At 38.2% G+C, this 19,131-nt stretch overlaps 1 long non-coding RNA gene across 2 annotated transcripts in view; it reads left to right on the top strand.

Annotated features, from left to right (window-relative positions):
* Window positions 1-19,131, top strand: part of LOC115483032 — a 158,495-nt gene that overhangs the window by 10,118 nt on the left and 129,246 nt on the right. The window contains exon 3 of one of the 2 annotated variants that reach the window (XR_003944210.1): window positions 16,693-16,787. The exons of the other annotated variant lie outside the window; for it this stretch is intronic. This is a non-coding gene — a long non-coding RNA (uncharacterized LOC115483032). Of the gene's footprint in view, window positions 1-16,692; window positions 16,788-19,131 lie in introns of those variants that run through there. 2 annotated transcript variants of the gene reach the window in all.

Here is a 19,131-nt window from a genome sequence, read left to right as displayed (position 1 = left end):
AATTTCAAATGATTTGTCACAGACATATATGAGTTGTGTAATCTTTAATCTTATCTTAAATTCGTTTCTTACACTAAAATCAATGCCATAAATTCGATGTGAATCGCGTCTCGAGCAGTCAGATAGCATATCTTGTTATATGGCTCTGACAGTTGCCTCAAAAGTCAATCGAGTGCTTTACACAACTGTATCTGGTTTGCTCAAGGACCGCCTCTTGGCGCTTGCTGAAGTCAGCAGCAGCGACATTTGCTTCAATGAAGCAATGTTCTCTGCTTGCCTAACTCATTGAACTCAAACACTTTCTGAGCTATAGCTGTTAAATATCAGTATATAGCTGCCATATATACCCTGTAAACTTAATTGAGAAATATGGAGAAGATTCAATCATAATTTACAAGACTTAACCTCATTGAACTCGGGAACTATAGGAGATTTAGTATTGAAACTTGGAACACTGATGGCTAAATACTCTATCAATTCAGTTTCGAAGAATTTAAAAAGATTGGGTCAAAATGGGAACAATTATCGATTAATATTTCACATAGACCTCACTGAACTCAGGAACTATAAAAGCTTTAAGTATAATATTTGTCATACGTTTATCTAAACATCCTCTCAACTTAATTCTAAAATTTCGCTGCGATTTATTATAAGATTCAAAAGTTATTTTATAATATATAAAGCTGAGCTTAGTGAAGTCAAATGCAATAAAAGTTAGAGAAGTTTTACTGGGAATGCAACATTTTCAACTATAAAACTTCTCAGAAATTTCAGATATTTCATAAGAATTTTCAATATTGAACTCTTAGAGGGCATCGGCTAGTCGCGCTTACCCTTTCTTAATATCTGCAGTGCACTTTGCTCTTGTAGTTTCTTTCTATTTGTTTTCTATTTTCTATTTTTACATTTTAAGTATCTTCGGGCGCAAGACAAAGCCATTGCCGCTGGCATCATCATCATCATCAGCGAAAGGCGTCTGGCAGGCACGCCCCTCGCGGCCCTACAGCCTCCCGCCATTTGCTAAAGCAGTTGCCTTGCGGTTTGGCATGCAGCTCGCATCAGTTTTACGCATAAAGTGCGCAACAAAGCAAAGAAAGCAAAGAAGTTGTAGAAGACATTAAGCAGGTTGACCGACTCACATATTCCCTGTAAATTGTTTCATACTAAAAACGACTACATTTGAAATCCTATACTAAAAGTGCTATGCTTGAGCAACGAAAATTGTACAATCGATAAATATCGATCATATTTAGGATGGATTAACATTTAGAGGTGGTAAGCTCAACCGATAAGTATCGATTGTAGAAAATCGATGCGATATGTGAGACATCTATAGTTGTAGCTCTTTATATACCTTCAAACAATATGAAACATTGTTTACAGATCGATAAATATCGATAAAGAGTATGGGAATATTATGAATTGCTGAAACTCAGTTGTATGCTTGGGTTGAAGACATAGCTGGATGAAGCAATTCAGCTTGGATATGGAAGATATACATATAGCCAGCCTCTTGCACAATTGCAATATGCCTCAACTGCTTGCGCACTGCGCGCAGGGCATCAAAAGACAGAACCGTAAGCTGAGAAAGCAACAATCGCTGTTTACTTCTCACTCCCGCTCAGCCCCACTCGCCCTCCATCTCTCTCTCTCTCTCTCTTTCACTCAGTCACACTACGCCCGCTTATCAGCGAGTGTTCTGAAGGTATCTCCAAGTGTAATGAGGCGCGGCCCATTGCATGGCAAGAGCGAGGGTTGAGTGGGGGTGGGTCGGTGGTTAGAGGAATGCAGCAAGTGTGAGGTGGAGCGAGAGGGAAGGATGAGGACGACGTCTTGAGGGTCGTCGGCATCTTCTTTTCAATTTGCTTTTCACTTTGCTGGCGCATCAATTTTTTTTTTAGTTTCTTTCTGTTTTTTTTATTTGATGCCTGAGAAAACGCGTCGCGACGTCGTCGCTGATAACACAAAATCAATAAGTAATAAGATAACGGTAACCCCAAATAACAAGCGGTGCGTATGTGTGTGTGTGTGCGTGTGTCGGTTGTGTTTGTTTTCTGATAAGCAATGCCTTTGCCCCAACCAGCTACGCTACGCCCCACCCTCCCCTGCCTCCGCCCACCCCAAATGACGAACAGAAATGCAAACATCGGTCGGTTTGCTGTCTTCGAAATGACAATCGCAATGAAAATGTTTTCTGGCAACACTCGATGCGACGACAACAACTGCAACAAGCAGCCGCAGCAGCAATTGGCGATGATTATGTTCCCCGTTGCTAAATAACAAGACGATATTGATGATGATGATGATGATGATATGGAAGCAGATGATGGCGGTGAAGATGATGATAGACAGACAGAGCAATAATTGCAAAGCAAAGCACAGTGGAACAATTTGTGGAGAGAAAGAGAGAAGGGAGAAGTATATGGATCGACAGAAGAAGAGAGAGAAGGCGAGAAAGAGCAGAGTACAGAAAGATAAAAACAAGGAGAGTAGTCAGAAGAGGGATAGACAAAATAGATGGAAGATAAAGATATAGAAAGCAAACAAGAAGAGAATGAGAGAAGAAGAGATAATGTAGCTAAAGTATAAAGAAGAAAGCGACAAATAAAGATAGAGAACGACAGAGAAGGGATATATAGTCAGAGAGAGAGAGATAGAGAATGACAGAGAAGGGAGATATAGTCAGAGAGAGAGAGAGAGAAGGAAAGGATAAACGAGCAAGAACAAGTGATAGAAAGAGATAAACCAATACAGAAAGAAAAAAGAAACCAAGTAAGAAAGGAGAGAATAGATGAATACGAGATTAATAAAGAGGAAGACGGAATTCCAGTTATAGAAATTGGTGGATAACAAATAAAGAGAGCGATAGAGAGAGAGAGAGACAATTTACATGAAGGGAGATGGAGTTCGGTGAAGAAAGAGCGAGGGAAAGTGGGAAAGAGAGAGAGAGAGAGGGATCGACGGAGCCAGAGAGCAAAGAAAAACGAAGCAAGGACAAGACAAAGAGAGATAAATCAATATTGAAAGAAGATATGAATATTTCAAACAAAAGAGCGAAAATGAGCACATAGAAGAGAGAGTGTAATTTTCTATAATTGACAAAAAGAAAGGGTAAGTGTGAGAGGGAGAGAGAGAAAGTGATAGTAATCTCTGATAGATAAATTTTTCGTCTGCTCCTGCTCTGCTGTGGCCCACTGTGCGTATGCAACGCACTTAACGAGCAATTGCCCGACTGCCGCTTGCTGTAGCTGTATTTGGATTCCCGTTACCAATTCCGTCTATCACATACTTGAACTGTACCCTCCTTCACTACGCCTTCGACGCCATTTGCAACCAATTCGTATTCCCCTTTTTCGTTGTCATCATCATCATCATCATCATCATCATCATCATCATCATCATCATTGTCATTGTCATTGTCATCATCGTCAGCATTGATTGTATGAAGCGTTTCGCTGTCTGTACAATAGTTGACATCTATGAGAACTCCCCACTTTAAAGCTTCACTCGATTGCCATTTTTGTGTTTCTTGTTCTTCTGCTTCTTCTTCATTTTTTTGTTGTCGCCTCTCATGAGCAATAACTGTTCATTGATTCAGCGCGTATTTAGATTCGGTTTCGGTTCTTTGGATTCCCATTTGGAGTAACTTTTTTTATAGTTTCTTCAATTATTTTCTCTGTTTGAACCGTTTAACGCTATTCCTGGAAAACTTTCACACCTTCCTTCCCCTATTCCCCTATCTACCGTCTGCCTTACCCCACTCGATAAGTGTTTGCAGTTTGTAGCCAAGGGTAAATATAAAGTTTATTGCTTTTGTGCTTGAATTTGTAGCTATATTTGCCTTGATGTCGCGAAGTGCACAGGAAACGCAACAAAGTTCCAGATAACAGATATCAAAGAGATATATTCTATATACACTTATTTGCATTGCAATATACCATGTTTTAGATACACTCAAAGATAACGGACTTCGCAAATAAATACTCTTCCAAGGCTGTGTGATCCTATAAGTTGCACAGATATATCGTATAACTATGCCAACAGTGCTGCGTCATTGTTATGCGCTTCCTAGGACTGGAACTTCACAGAGTTGTCTATGTAAACTCAGCTTTTAGGGAAGCGACTTGGCTATAGCGCCAGTTGGATCATATATTAGATGCAGTCAGATTAAAGCTAACCAAATGAACTCAGCTTCTAAATAAGTTGGAAAGTTACAATTTGGTAAACCAGTTTCTTTTAACTCCAGTTGGAACATAAGTTTAAATCATTGGGATCAAGCCATTATTTCATACTTTTACCCATCCGAACTCAGCTTGCAGTTAAGTTACGTAGCTGGGAGCTTGTACAACTGTTTCTATTGGTCTTATAGAGTATAATTGCATCATTGCATCGTGTGGCTACCTCTGTGAACTCAGCTCGCTACAGAGTTATGAAGTCGCAATTTGGTTTAACTATATTCTATAGCAGCTATCGTAATATTTGATTGATAGTATGCATTTTTGCGAAGTTGAGTTACCTTCCAGTTAGGGTATTCATTCTTCAGATACTTGCATAACTCTGATTTTCATATACATACGTAATATATTGGCTTCCATTTGATTATTGTTTAATCTAGCATTTCCATTGCTTTATTATCACACTTTAATGCTCTTATCAGCAGCTGCAGGGCGAACGGCTTGTCGTAAAGCTAAATGCTCTGCATTCTCTGGAATAGCAACAACAAGCAGATTTACACACAGTTAAAGTAAACAATTTAATCAATTCTCGCACAACAATTTCTCAACTCATTCGAAGCGCAAACTTTTCGCAGAATATGCCAAAACTGGCTGTTGGGAATTGCAACTATTCTCTAGGGTCTCTCGTCCTCTCTCTCTATCGGCCTCCTTCAGTCTGTGTATTTTGCCATTAAACATTGAGCAGCCATTAACAAATTAGCAAATCATTTTATCCAAGTCTTGAGCTCGTCTTGGCACTGCCATGAAAAGTGGAATGAAATGTGGCTGTGTGAGGGGGGTGGGGAGGGGGGGGGGGGGGTGGCAGCTATATAATGCTCATCTCTAGTAATTGTTTCTCGCAACTTCAGCTAAACATTTGTCATTCAAAGTGATTAAGCAAAAAGTTTGCCAAGTCTTTCGAGTGTCCTTTAAAGAGCAAAGAGAAAAGCTGAAACCCACAGCAAAGCAAATCGAAATAGTCTAGTTTATTTACAGGGTATTATGAAAGCATTGCCTTATACAGACACATAAATAATAGATATTGGCTTTATATGGCTTCGGCGTCTGCGAGAAAATGGCATCATACACATTTACAGGGTGTTTTCCAGTCGAGGCATATCGGTATAAATAATTGTGAATGCAAATAAAAGGCGTGCTCATGAATTGAGTCTAGGGACTGTGTGAAAAGTGCATAGAATTCTGTCTATTGTGCTTACAGGGTATTTTGTAGTCGTTGCTTACAGTATTTATACTGAATAAATATATGAAAACAAATGTTTGTTATTTTTAATGCGCTTAACAAATGTGAGGAAGTAATATGGATTGTTTGACTATGTCTACAGGGTATCTTGCAGTCACTACTTATTATATGTTTCGTCAAATATAAAGTGATATACTTATATATTTTCATACCATTCGCTTGAAATAAGCAAACGGCAGTATTATAGTGTGTTTGACTGCCTTTACAGGGTATCTTACAGTTGACACCTTTAAGGCAAAAAACTAACGGTTAAATCAATGCTAGGGCGTTCATCAAATATTTAATTATTGAAGCTTAAGTAATTGTCCCGTACACACACACAAACACACACGTGCTATCCCGCTCCCACACTCTCCTCCCCTCTCTCTCTCGCACCCCTCTCTCGCCCTATTTCCTTAATATTTTTGTTTTCGTTTTTATTTATTTACGATACAAACTGAACGCACAAAACTCACCTCGCACTCTGCGTGTGTCTGTGTCGCTCGGTGCCCTGCGGCCTGCTCCGTTGTTCTTCCTCTCTCCCTCCCGCTCTCCTACTTTTGGGCAGCTTGTCTCTGTCGCCTGCGTCTTCTTTTGGGACTGTCCATCCGTCCGTCCGCCCGTGCGTGTGTTTTATCTATTGTCCTTTTAATTTCAATTCTCATGTGGGTTTTACGCTTAGTGCACATTATTCATTTATGTTTGACTCTGCTACCTCCCTGCTCCCTGCTCCCTCTCCCCCTCTGCCCCTCTCCGTTTCTCTTTATTCTCACCCTCATTTCGTTTGTTTTGTTTTAACGCTGGGCTAATTTTTGTTTGCTCTCTCTCTCTCTGTTCCCCCATCCCGCTCTCGCTCTCTGCGACTGCTGCTGCGACTGCGGCTGCGGCTGATCGCTAATCTTATGTTAATTTATCATACACACACACACACACACACGCACGCTCACACACGCTGTCAGCTGTTGGCGTTTTAAGCGCGTACGAGAGCAAGCGGGCAGGGGGAGGGGGCGTGGCACGATACATAAACGTAAGCAAAACACGCAGTTAAACGAGCTATCCAACTAATTTATCATGGCGTTTAGACTGCCAAGCACAACAAATGCACACACACACACACGCACACCCAAACACACACACACAGACATCAATGCAGATGTCTGTGACCCTACACTGCATTTAGAGCGCAAAAGCTTCAAAAAAAATCAATAAAAAAAATAAATAAAATAATTTAAAGTACCACAAAAATATATAAATTAAAAAAAAAGAAATAACAAAATTAAAAGTAAAATTAAATAATATTTTAAATATATATATTTAAAATATTTTAATTAAAAGGCAATAAGAAAAAAATATATATTTATGCATAGAAACTTAAAAAAAACATATAAAAATAATGAAAATTAAAATAAAAATATAAAACATAAATAAAAATATGTTGAGAAAAATTGAATTTTTATTGTAGATTATAATATTTGAGACTGAAAACTGAAACGAAAAATTTAAATGTGAAAAATTGAGAAGAAACCGGAAGGAAAAAGCGAGGAAAAGGTGAAGAAAAGGAACTTGGGATCATAGGGAAATAGGCGGGAAAATGTTGAATGTATAAATTCTTAGTAAAATTTAGATTTTGATTTGCTTACAACAAATCAATAGCAACGGGCATGATCGACTACGAGATACCCTCAATCATATGCCTATGCAGCACGCTTGGTATTTCAACGGCAACCAATATACCCCTTTAGCCATTGCTCAACAGCTTAAGGCATAGAATTCTATTTACATGCATTGCTAAATATGGAATGGAATTTTGAGTGGATGAAACTTTTAAGCCGCCTTAAGCTTAATTATTTTCGTCAGGGAATATCCCTAATGAAAATCATTTTTAGCCCAAACAAAAGTATTTTGGGTAGTAGCAGCCAGCTAGCTAGCCTAACCCCAGCCAGTTAGCTACCCTAGCCCCAGCCCAGCACTCATAATTTACTTCATGATTTTGCTCAGTGTAGATTTATTTTTGGTTATTTTTTATGCAAATTTCAAGAGGTTTTCGCCTTTGGAAATATGTCAATGCCAAAAGTGTCGAAGCGTTTGGGCGTTAAATCTGCATTTCCTCAGGGTTCCGTTTTAATTATACACACACATACGCACACGCTCACATACACACACACACACACACACACTTGTACATACTCCTACACATCATCAATCGATTTTTAAACTCGAAAAAAAAAGAAAGATCCGAAATGCGAAATTTTCGCATAATTTTATGCAATGCATGCAAATAGTTGCTCCAGCTGCAATTAGAAATGTGTTGAAACTTTGCAATTGAATTGCTACCAACTGCACAATACTCGTTCACAGCTAAAGTGTCGTGGATATAGACGATGCTGTAGATTTATATAAATATATATATGAATATTATATAAATAGATGGAGAGAGATAGAGATATTTATAGATATTTGTAAACGTGTCTAAAAGCCAATATACTCCCCCTAAGAGTAGAAATGAGTATAAAAAACAGAGTCAGGAAAATGTAGCTAAGAAAAAAAACATTTTCACTTATTTTATTTTCCATTTATTTATGTTTAGTTTAAATTATTTTATTTGATGTTTTCCTTCTACTCCTTTTTCAAATATTTGTTTTAAAATTGGTTTTTGCTTTTATCATATTTGCTTTATTTATCTTTATTGGTTTTGTTTTTGTTTTTGTTCTGGTCAAGTTGAAATTTACTGAACATAATTGAATATATTTGTGGAGTATTCAGTTGGTAATCGAATAAGCAAACAACCAAACAATGTTTAATGGAGAGAAGTTAATTCTGTTTGCTTTTTCAACTCATTTCAGCGAAGTTTCGTTTAACTTTTGATTTTAATTGGTTTCTCGCTGATGATTCGTTTCTCTTTTTACCAATTTGTGCATAGTTAACTTCTCATTTTGCCCTTGTTCGCTTCTCTCCTGTGAGTCTTTTGCCCTTGGTCGCTTCTCTCTTACTGCATATCTCTGTGTTCTTTGGTTTCCCTCACTTCCACTCGCTTCTTTCCGCTCATTTTCCTCTTTGATTTACGACCAGCTTCTGTTTAATTTAACGAATTACATTTTTCATATGTTCATAATTGAAAGCCTTTATGTGATATTGAATGCGAGGGTATATTGAATAAATAGGGTATATTGGGAGTATAGACGGTATACCTGGCATGTGGGCAGAAAGAGCTGACAGAGTATGGAGAGTATATAAGCTGTATTGGGTATAAAAGGACTATAGGATATATCGTATATAGCATAAAAAGAACATATATATATAATATAAGAATTATACAAGAAACGTAGGTCTTCTAGTGCCTAGTGAGTATGTAGGGTATATAGAGTTCCTAAAGTATGCAGAAAAAGGATATATAGAATATATACAGTGCATATATGATGTCTAGGGATATGTGCTATATATTATTATATATAGATATAATATTCAGAAAATATTAAGTGTTCGTATATGATATTTATAGGGTATATTTGGTCTAGTTTACACTTGCTGTTAGTAAAATATTGCTTTGTGTTGCTTCTCCCTAGATTTAATCTCATTGATGGTTGCATACCCTGTAAAAAGATAGTATTAGCCTCTTCAACATGTTCGGCAACCATTTGTAGCTCTACAAAGCTAGGGTATCTTATGTTTGTCACAACCAGCCTAAGCTCCACCTGTTTTGCAAATGAATTATGTTTTCAATTAATAAATTTAATGCAATATGTTTGCATGTTATTCATATATGTGTGTATATAAATGTATGTGTGTGTATGAAAGGGTATATGTGTGTGCATAATTATGAACTATTAACTTGAAAATTTATTGAATTTTATATGTGTTTTATGCGCATTTATTAATTGCCGCGAGCTAATAGCAAAAAACAAATGAAAAGAAACGGAAAAAAGGGATGCTGGAGCACCCGCAGCATCCCCTAATAGAATATAGAAAAGCAATTCATGTGTGTGGGTGCGTGTGTGTGAGTATGTGTGTATATGAAATCAATTAAAAGTTTTAATTGAAAGATTTAAGTGAAATTAAAGGCGCCTTGCCTCGAGTTGGGCCTCGCTTTTCGCATGCGTCTCAGTGTTTCAATGTGTGCGGATGTGTCCGGACGTTGATTGTCTATAATTTTGGCTAACAACAACAACTTTTTTGAAGCACTTCTCGTAATAGTTACGTGCGGTTTCCTACCCACACTCGATCGCTTTGTGCAGACCCTGTTGTGGCATACAGAGTCAAACTCTTGTGAAATAAATCAAATCAAAGCAACTTGACAGCCCTGGTGACAGCTTCATAGAAATGGAAAACGGAGAAAGGCCGGCAGAGAGAGAAAGAGGAGGAGGGGGGTGTCTTAATTACCTAATTTAATTAACGCAAAATGAAAACATTTTGAAGAGACTGCCTGGGAATTCTGTATGGCATTACTTGCATATATTTCGCCCTCTGGCATAAATACTAGATTTCGCCAAATAATATCTAATGCAATCAACGCAAATCTGTTGGCCAAAGTTTCTGAAGTCGAGAAATGTGAGCTATTTAATTATTAACAGGCGCAAATATGTTGCTAGGAATGTTAAATATTTAATAACATTCGAGCTAATGGCTAGTGTGTCACAAAGAGGACCTCTGCTTTGGCTAAGAGTCCTCTGCCAGCTATTTTAATTGTTTGCCTCTATTTTGGCTCTATAGCATAGTGTGGTCAAAAGACGCAACTGTACAGAGTTTCAGCTTTGTAGTTGAACTGGCAGCTGGGTTCACATAGGTAGCTAAATGATATGGTTTTGCGATGTGACTGATTTTGAAATATATTCCTATTTGAGCTAAGAGTAGAATCTCTACCCAATTTAACTCATGTAGCTTTAGTGAAAGCTGAGTTCGCATAGGTAGTTTTAAAAGATACTGTGTCCATCCAACTCATTCTGCAATATGTTCTAACTGAAACCAAAAGCTGAAGACTTACCAAGTTTCGTGATCACAGTCCCACTGGCAGCTGAGTTCACATAGGTAGCTATATGATATGGTATTGCGATTTGACTGATTTTGAAATATATTCCTATTTGAGCTAAGAGTAGAATCTCTTCCCAGTTTCACTCATGTAGCTTTAGTGAAAGCTGAGTTCACATAGGTAGTTTTAAAATATACTGTGTCCATCCAGCTCATTCTGCAATATGTTCTAACTGAAACCAAAAGCTGAAGACTTACCAAGTTTCGTGTTCATAGTCCCACTGGCAGCTGAGTTCACATAGGTAGCTATATGATATAGTAATGCGATTGAACTTATTTTGAAATATGAACTTATTGAGGAAAAAAGCAAAACCTATATCAAGTCTCCAGTTTCTTAATTGACTGGAAGCTTAGTTCACATAGGTAGTTATATGACACAGTGCTATGATCAGTTACCTTCTAAAATGTGAAATAATATAAGCTAATCGCAGAACTTCTAGCAAGTTTCATGTTTATATTGCCACCAGAAGCTGAGTTCGCATGGCTAGTTATATGATCCAGTGTCTCCCATCGACGCGGCGTCAACTTATGCACTTGCTGCAGCCAAATTAGCACACACGTAGAGCGCTGAGCGCCCTTAACGAACATGCACACTAGTCCTGCTCGTATACGGTCATTTTATCTGGCCAGCTATTAGCATTATATGAGTAACAAATTTCTATTTGAACATTTCGTACAAGTTGGCAGAACTTTTTTTAGCATCTGCTGAGGATGCAATGAAATTATGCACAAGTGCCACAAGCTGAAAGCTCAACGAAGCGATAGATTGGATGCAAATGCGAAGCACTTTGAGCTGCGCTACTACAACTAATTATATGACCCTAGATGTTAACCTTTTCAACTTGAAGTACAATTCTGTTTTTTTTTTTGCTCCTGAGAGAACTCTGAAAAATATTTATTAAAATGTAAATAACTTCGTATTTAATGGGCTCCATTCAAAGCCAATAAACACTTAATTTGAGTTGAAAGTTGAAGAGAGCTTAAGCTGTAAGCCAGTTCGCTCTAAGCGGGAGTACTCGACTACAAGATACCCCAACTTAGCGATGTTCTCATGTCTTCCGGTACCTTATCAATGGCTCTGCCACAAAACCGATCTACCCGTTTGCAATGGCTTCACAGTTCATGGAAACGCAAGCCAAAACACTTCTCGCAGTTAAACGCCGTACAGTGTGTGCAAAAGGTATGTAAACAGGCAGCCAAGCAATTAAAAGCTAAAACTGGCTAAGCTCCTAAATGGATAGAGGAAGAAACATGCAAACATGCCTGCTAAGCCGGCATAACAGAAAAAGAAATATGAGGAAGAGTGTAGAGAAGCGGAAGGCAAAAACATGATAAAATGTCTAGAGGTAAAAATAAACTAATCATGTCAGAAATGCGATTGTTGTTGCTTGGAGATTTTGCACGGTTGAAACACAAATATATAAGCAACAAATCCAGTTGAGCTAAGTTTAGATAGCTAGCCTATATATACCCTATAGATAGGATGATATTTGTAGCTCTTAAAATTCCTGAGTTCGCATAGATTTCTGTCTCATAGAAAGTTGCATAAAATATGTTATCTAAATATTTCTTTGAATTCGAACAGGTTTTATATCAAATTCTTTTTTTTTTTTGCTTCTCATAATCGCTGAGTTTGAAGGTGTTTCTGTAACATATATCAATCATCTCATGCTGAACTAAAGGAAAACTTTCATATATGATATATTACTTATGTTACTTTGAAGTTGCAGAAGTTGCATACAAAATTTCATATGCCTCTTGGCCACAATGAAAGAGTTAGTTGAGTTAGTTGGCCTATTTAGTTGGCGGTTTAATCGATTATAAACTTTATCTTGGCCTCATTCATGATTTGCATCTGGTTAAGTTTGTCAAACTATGTTTGCAATGTTGTGCAAACAGAGTCTAACATGAGTATATCAAAATATATGTTATGCCAGACCATAGATGGAATCCTAACACCCAATAACAAAGAAACAACAACAAGAACAGCAAGGTTTAAGCATTGCAGTCGTAGGAACATGCAAAGCTTAGCCGCAAAGCTTACAAAGTGGAACGCAACATCGGAACCTGACGGCTTGACGCATGGGTCTAGCCACTAAGTGGGCTTCTCAATGTCTGTCTATGAGTGTGAGAGTCTGTGTGCGAGTATGTGTAATACCACAAAACTGACTGTGGGGATACAATTGTCAAGGCTAAAAGACAAAAAAAGAAAAAAAAAACAAAACAAACAAGAGAAACTGAAACACCGCACACTGGGCTTGGGGAGACAGGTATTAAAAACAAAAACAAGAACAAAAAAGGGCGAAAAAAAAGAAGTAGAAGAAAAACAAGTAAGAGTGCTCGAGGCGGCAATGCTCGACTAGGCGATATCCGGCAGCTCAGGATGAACATCGATACTATATAGCAAATTTTGATGACTCCAACTCAAGTCTCTTATCGATTTCATTGAAACTTTTACAGCGTGTGGTATAGATGAGGAGTTATGTCTAAGATACCAACTATAAAGCTCCTCTACTCTTAGACTCTTACACGCTGAGCGAGCAGTGACAATATTAGATCGAATTGTCAATCGATTCATATCAAGAATTTATAAGTTTTACCCAACTTCTTGTGTCTGCTTCATACACTTAAATCCAACCAATATGCCCTATTTGGCAATGTGTACCGAGTATTTGGTATATTGAATGAAGCATAGCCTGTTAGACTTTACATAACTAACTACTCCTTGTTAAGCCACCTCTCTCTCTGTCTCTGTTTCTTTTTCTGTTTCGTTTAAAGGCTTTGCATTTGTGCTTTAAAAACAATTAAGACGTGTTAAACGTTGTTAGATATGTGAAAAATATAAATATTAAATATAGATTTTTATAAATACAGAATGACGGCAAGGCAGGAGCAGAGGGAAACTGGTTCTTTCCGTCTTCTAACTATTTTATTATATATCTTTATGCTCTCTTTGTCATTCACTTTCTAATTGTGTATCTCTCTGTCTCACTAATTTTTTATATTTATTTTTCTTTCTCTCTCTCTCTCTCTCTGTCTTTCATTTGTGCTCTATTTTAGTATTCTCTGTTGCTCTTCTCTTTAATTGTCTGCAACTCTCCTCACATTTCTTTCTCTCTCATCTATCTTCTGTCTCTTCTTTACAATCCCTTCTCTTTCTCTCTCTCTCTCATCTCTCTCAATTTTGTCAAATTTCTTATAAGCATTCAACTTGATGAACACGATCATAAACATGCTCGTAAGTCTCTCCCTCTCTTTCTCTCTCTCTCCTCCTTTCTCTTTCGCTCTCCCACTCTTGGCCTGCACTGTCCATATGCCAGACACATGATAGCTATTCCAGATGCTTTTGCTGCTCGATCGCAGCCAGCGATAGAAGAATTTGTTGTTGTTTTCTGAGTCCGCGTTACGAATCGAAATATTCGAATTATCGCACTTGCCACAAAATGTGGAACATGTGCTTATCAAATATGAACAGAAACACACACACACAAGTAAACAAGAAGAAGAAGTCAAATAAAAAACTGAAAACAAACTCATGCAGCTATTTGGGCCTGCACTTGAAAAAAAATGGGAAAAAAAAGTGAAAATGAAACAAAAACAAGCCGAAGGAGTATGAGAGGAAGAAAGAGAGCAATAGATATATGTGCCTGGGATCGTCGTCAGGCAAAAAAAAAATTGTTTGATTTGCCGGCAGCCATTGGACAGACGTTGAGCCTCAAGGCAGAGACAGAGCGAGGGGCAGAGGCAGAGGCAGAGGCAACGACTGACTGACCTACCTGGTGTTTGTGACCTTTGCAGCTACCTGAGCCTCAGGCTCGGACGAGCCAAGCAGAGTGCGAGAGGGTGATAGAGGGAGAGCGAGGTTTCGGTCTCGGTTTCGGTTTCAGAGTGTTGTCTCCTGGCTGGAAGCCAACCAAGCGTGCCATGAACTGTTGCCTCCCTTTCATGCTGCTAGTTGCCTGCCTGGCTGCTTGGCTGCCTGACAGCCTGCTATAGACTACATCATGCCACATTTTATGGCCAGCTGTTTGTTGTTGTTGCACATTTTTGAGATACTGTTATAAGTAAATGTTGTGAGCGAAAACATCTGCTTACAATTCTTGTTGCCACATTTTCATTTCGCATTTTGCATTCCAATTTGAGTTACTTTTGCTGAAGCTGTAGCTGTAGCTGTAGCTGGAGCTCTGCTTAGTTAAGTTTCAAGTAGACCAAAAACTGTTTGTGCTGAGTTTAATAGACCAAGCGACGTGATGGAATTGGCAAATTGTTGCCAGGCAGCCGCAACTCAAATATACCCCACGATATAGAGTAAAATGAATTGCATTAGATATATGTTACGGCAGCTATAGGTCATAGTATTCCATTTCATATTCGAACTGGTGTTAAAAGGTGGCGCTATACCAAATTTCATGTAGAAATTGTCCTTTGAAGTTGAGTTCACTTGGGCAGCTATATGAGAGAATGTTTTGATTGGGATGATAGTATCATATTTTCAAGTATATCACATATATATCAACTGTACCAAGTTTCATCAAGAAAACTACACTAAGAGCTGAGTTCACATGGTTAGTTATATGATCTAGTGATACGATTCAACTCAATTTGAAATATATTCTTATTTGAGCAGAGATCAGAAGCTGTAGCCAGTTTCACTCATGTTGCTTTAGTGGAAGCTGAGTTCACATAGTTAGTTATATGATGCACTGTGCATATCCAACTCATTTTGGAATATGTTTTTAATGACGTTAAAAGCCGAAGCTGTGCCAAGTTTCATCAGTATACCTCTACTGCTGACCGAGTTCAGCTGGGTAGTTATATCACATTTCCCTCTAACTTATGCAGTGGATATATCAAAAAGTTTTTAAACGAAAGCTGCACTTAACGCTTAGCTCTCATAGAACATAAGATGTGCTTAAATATTATTCTAAGCCTGAAACATTTTTAGAATAATATGCAGAGCGTCCTCTGTAAAGGGACCAGATGTGTGGGAGTCTCATTCACTGTATGCTACTGCTGTCTTTCTCACTCCTTGTTGTGACTGCTGCCACCTTTTGGGATACATTTCATACTCACACGAGATACGAGAATTTCCAACTACTATGTATATCCACAGCGCTCGGAGGGCTTTAATGCAAACTGGAGTTGGGTATCAGATTATGGCTCAAGGCCAAAAGCTCTGCACTAATTGCGCTCATCTCTCTGTGTGCTCTCTCTTGGTCCCCAATTTTTATGCTCTCTACCTTTGCTTTGCGCTTTCCTTCGTTTTTAGTTAAGAGCTCTACAAACAAAAAAAAAATAATAATTTAAGACTTAATTAGGACGCAACCTTAAAAGCTTTGGCTTTGGCTCTGCCAAAGACTTCAACTTATTTCCCTGTGGAATACATTGGGGAACCCTATTCTAACTTTACACTTTCCATCAAAACTTTTCAAAAACAAACTAATGTGAAATATTATCCAGATTTCGTTCAGTTGCTTATTTCCCCATTGTATTCCATTCTAACTTTTCACATTCCACCAACATTTCAACTGAATTTTGTATCTTCCGAAACCTATGCTAAGTCTTGTTCATGATATACTGTGTCTATATATATATATCTATTCCAAGTTTAGTTAATGTTGGCCAATCGACTGTTGATTGGAACTGGAATTCGAGTTCAAATTCAAGTTCGATTTCGAGTACTTTGTCTGCTTTAGTTTCTCATTTGCTGTTGATTGAGTTTCAAGCCTTTTTAAATACTGTATAACTGCCGAAGCTAAGGGCATAGCAGCCAAGCTTCAGTAGTTGGACTTCATGAAACTGGTTAGCTTTGAGAACTGGACTTATGAAGTGTTCTTCTGGTATGGCCAAACTTGTCATTCCTTAAGCTGCTATTAAATGAAATTACAACACAATTTTGATAAGAAAAAGTTCTTTGTGCTAACTTTCTTTGATTAATTCTTGATGTAACAATTGATTCAGCTTGTTCCTTTGGAAGGAACCATTGAGCTGGGGAACTAAGAGAATTGCCTCTTTCGGAAATGATATGTGACTTCATATAGAGCAAGTCTATGCAAGTCACAGTCCAAGCTACTCTCTCACATTATCTGTATAGAGGGAACTCTTCTCATTTGTGGGAATCGTATTTAAAATTCTGTGTGTCAAGTGTTTTGGCAATCAAAAGCAATTCATTTACTAATTATTCTGTCTACTATTTTCTCCATATGTGTTTTCTAGGTAAGGCCGACCAGCATGAGCTCTATCTGCCCACTCTCTCTGCCTCACTTGGCCACAGTCTGAGAAGAGTTTTGCGAGTCTTGAAAGGAAATGTCACAGAGGCAAGTATCAAGTGGAAATTGTCGCAGTTGACATACGTCTGCATATGTTGATATCATTTGGGTGTATGTACATATGCATACATCTGTGTGCTCGTTGCCTAGGGAGGCGTGGGTGGTCGGGCATTACAGGGTATGTGCTGCCATGCAAGGCATGTAAACATTTTTAAATTTGAATTACGTGCCTCGGCTGCCAAGTTGGTTTTCTAGATGCCACAGCGAATATTTCAAATGAGCAGCCGAAAAACTTTCGCTTGCCACGCCCCAAAACCACCCACAAAACAGGGGCGTAGCAGCTCATGAGATTTCCCACAGTCAAAAAAATAGCACGCCAAAGGGCCTCTTAAAGAAATATGCTCAGTTTTCAAGCTGACAGAGTGGGGGAGCGCCAGATATCTATATATATATGTGTGCGTGTGTGGGTGTAGGGTATATTAGGTGTCGGCATTGGGGCATGAGGATAGGGTATATAGAGGTGGGAAGAGGGAGGGTCTTGAATGTGGTGTCAGGTCTTAAGCTGCGTCTTTTGATGGCAGCGCCGCGGGCCAACGCAGCTGACTAAGCAGCAATTGAGCAACTTTTCGTTTGAGCTGCAAAAAGAAAAATTACAAAATTTATTAAAGTGTGGGAGCGAGGCAGACAGACAGAGAGAGAGATAGCAGGAGAGAGAGTGAGGCAGACGCACACATATCAAATGTAATTGACTCGGAAATCTAAGACAAATGTGCTAAAAATTAAAGGAAGCAACCCAAAAAAAGGCAACAAAAGCGACAAAATGTCTTTGTGTGTGTGCAGCTTGTTGCCTCCAAATATAGGAGCAGCAGCGTCTCAGTGAGAGTTTTGTGTCTGACAACTTGAGCTATCTTTCAGAATATCTTTAAGAAACGAGTTAAGCAAAGCTGCTTAAGCCAAAACCTTTCATATTTGTGCTGACATTTTATAATTTATAAAATGAATATTAAATGTTATATATTAAAATTTAATGTTTATGTAAGGAAGGAATTCTGAAAAGCTATAAAAATATCCGTGAATCAATGCATTTAATCATAGAAAGGTAACGTTTGCAGCGGCTTAATATATAGTCGAGATATAGTAGACTGAGGTATAAGCATTATAGATTATATATAAAGCCAGAAAGCACTGTAATAATTCTTATATCTGAGTTTTGATATGAAAAAGATATCTTAAAGAAACTTTTCTCTCCGTCTATTGTCTATGCTAGCATATGGATTCCAAAAATTCAAGTCATACAGACAGGTGGAGAGAGTATAAAACCAATATACTCTGTTCACTTCATGAACAGATCTAACAAATTCAGCTCCAGTACTTTCTCAGCTTCTTTGGGTAGCTAAGAATATTTCAAGTTCTGCTTATGTAAGATTCGCTCAGATGACATAGTTAGTGGCGCACAACCACCACCACCACCACCATCAACTGCACCACCATCACCACAAGCAACAACAGAAAATTCCATATGCACCATTAGTAAACACCACCCCAAATAAAATATATTTCTTTTTGTGCCAACCCCCCTTTGATATCAGACTTAACCCTCAGCGTCTCTCACGTCTGTTGCATTATCAAGAAGCAGCACAAACAGGCCACGCAGTAGAAACAGAACTTGAAGTAGAAGAGAAAACAGCAAGCAGCTGCCGATAAGTTCTTATTGAAGAAACAACAGTCGCAGCAATTTGTACTCGAGATTAGCTGATAGCAAGCTATGTGCGTGCTTCTCTTCGGCGAGCAGTGTTGGTAAGCGTGGCCAATTGATTGAACAACACTGGCTCGAATGGCTCTGACTAAATATGGGCACTTTTTAATCAATCAATCAAAAAATCTTGTTTTTTTTATTAAGTTGGTTTGATAGATAAAGTTTCTTGTCAATCTGTCAATCACTCAGCTAATCAATCAATCATTACTAAAAGTCTGTCTCTCAGTCAGTCTATCAATCTGTTAGTAAATCATGCAGTGTACTAATCAATCAATCAGGATTGATGATATCTACGAATATCTGTGAATCAGTCCCATCAGGTGGTAGTTCATGCCGTCAATCAGGTCACATCAGGTCAATCAAACAAGGAAGTAAATCAATAGGCCGTTCAATCATTTGGTCTATGGATCTGTCAGTCATTCAAACTGGTAATTGATATTGAGTGATTCTCTTAGTCAATCATTCGGTCAGTCAGTCAATCAATCATGACTTCTTCTATATATTGTGAATGTATTTAAAAGTTCTCTTAATTTCGATTCAGTCGAACTTCGCCGTCTCGTTTCAATCAAGCCACGAGAGAGAAGAACAAAAACAACCCTGAACCACTTTGTGAACCACTTTCAAAATGGT

This window comes from Drosophila hydei, unplaced genomic scaffold, assembly GCF_003285905.1.
Source record: "Drosophila hydei strain 15085-1641.00,03,60 unplaced genomic scaffold, DhydRS2 tig00000296-arrow-arrow-pilon, whole genome shotgun sequence".
In the NCBI taxonomy this organism is placed as follows: Eukaryota; Metazoa; Arthropoda; class Insecta; order Diptera; family Drosophilidae; genus Drosophila; species Drosophila hydei.
This window is presented reverse-complemented; position numbering and strand designations above follow the sequence as displayed.